This window comes from Amphimedon queenslandica, unplaced genomic scaffold, assembly GCF_000090795.2.
Source record: "Amphimedon queenslandica unplaced genomic scaffold, v1.1 AMPQUscaffold_10579, whole genome shotgun sequence".
Lineage (NCBI taxonomy): Eukaryota > Metazoa > Porifera > Demospongiae > Haplosclerida > Niphatidae > Amphimedon > Amphimedon queenslandica.
Window position 1 is genome coordinate 5846 of NW_003549163.1, and position 1422 is coordinate 7267.

At 32.3% G+C, this 1422-nt stretch overlaps 1 long non-coding RNA gene across 1 annotated transcript; it reads right to left on the bottom strand.

Annotated features, from left to right (window-relative positions):
* Positions 1 to 992: 992 nt before the first annotated feature.
* On the bottom strand, positions 993 to 1372 carry LOC109590038 (uncharacterized). Its single transcript, XR_002189066.1, has 3 exons — positions 1344 to 1372; positions 1243 to 1299; positions 993 to 1148 (listed from the first exon to the last, which is right to left on the bottom strand). It is a non-coding gene; the product is annotated as an uncharacterized LOC109590038 (long non-coding RNA).
* Positions 1373 to 1422: the final 50 nt, after the last annotated feature.

A 1422-nucleotide genomic window follows, 5' to 3' on the forward strand; every position in this document is an offset into this window, starting at 1 on the left:
AAGCTTCAGTACAAAGTAAGGAAAACTGATTTAAAAATACTGCAATTGTGCTGACACTTTCGACAAAGATAACACCATTTTCCAGTAGATCTTTACCACCTATTTCATTAATATGTGTAGACTTTCTTAACTCTTATTTGGTAGCGACTTATGAGCCTTCAAATTTCAGGTCTGCCAACTTTGAGAAGGGCTGGAGCAGAAATATGGTAGGTTAGAGGTACTAATCTCTGGCAACTCACTCATATCTACCTAGGCAACAGTACTGTGCCATCTTTTCTATCATAATTCATTCGTGAGAAGAAACAAACTTTAAGCTTCTTCAGTCACGTCATACTAAGGCCATTGTGTTTCTTCATAACTATCACGCGTGATCTGTAGCTAGCAATTCTTTGATGTGGTATAATTATTATTCTTGGAGTACAACCCACAATGATATGATCATGTACAGTTAGTATAAATAGCTAAGCTATGAACTGATGTTAGTCACATACCAACAAGAACAAAAAAAGAATTTTTGGAAGGGGCTTGTGTCCTTGTCTCATAGGGCCCTAGGGGCAAAGGCATAGGGCCCTAGGGGCAAAGGCATAAGTCCCTGTCCTTCAAATATTTACAATTTTACTTGAATTTTTTTATTGAAGTTATAATAGTCTATGTGCATATTTATGAAATCAAAAAATTTCGATCCATGAGTCTAGTAGATGCATGAGCAGCATGACAATCATACAAACCACAAATCACTAGTTCTTTATACACATCTCAGTGGTTTTTTGGAAGATTACAAAGCAGTTTTGGCAGCGAGTCCAAGCACCGTAGGTGTCTCATTTATATTATTATTTTGTATTTACTTGTTTTTGTACGTGTTTATCATAAATCACTTTGTTAGTTATTTCGTGTTTAAATTAATAATTATTAAATAATTGATGAGTTAGCATCGTCAATATAAGCAAAATACAATTATTATTAATTAATCACATAAATTAATATTACTCTATCTTTTATAGTATTATATTCATAACACTCTGTGTGTCTTTCAGAGCTTTATATTTTTTTTAATTGTTAACGATTCAAGAGTTGGTAAATGCCTCTTACTTCTAATTGAGTTAATGTTGAATTGTTGATAATTAGTTCAGAAGGAGACTGAGCACTAACTGAAGTAATACGAGGATTAATATTGGAAAATAATACTAAAAGTGTTGACAATATTCATAGATATCATGTCTCAAAACATAAATGTCATTATACCTGATGATTCTATTGATGACTCGCTTTCATCAACTTCTCTATCTTCATATGAGATACCTTTAAACTATCAATAATTATAATTAATAATAATTAGTATATACCTAATGTGTCTATTGCACCCTTCAATTTAAGCATTCTCCTCAAGTAAATCATCTCTTTCACTCTCTACCATCTCCAGTT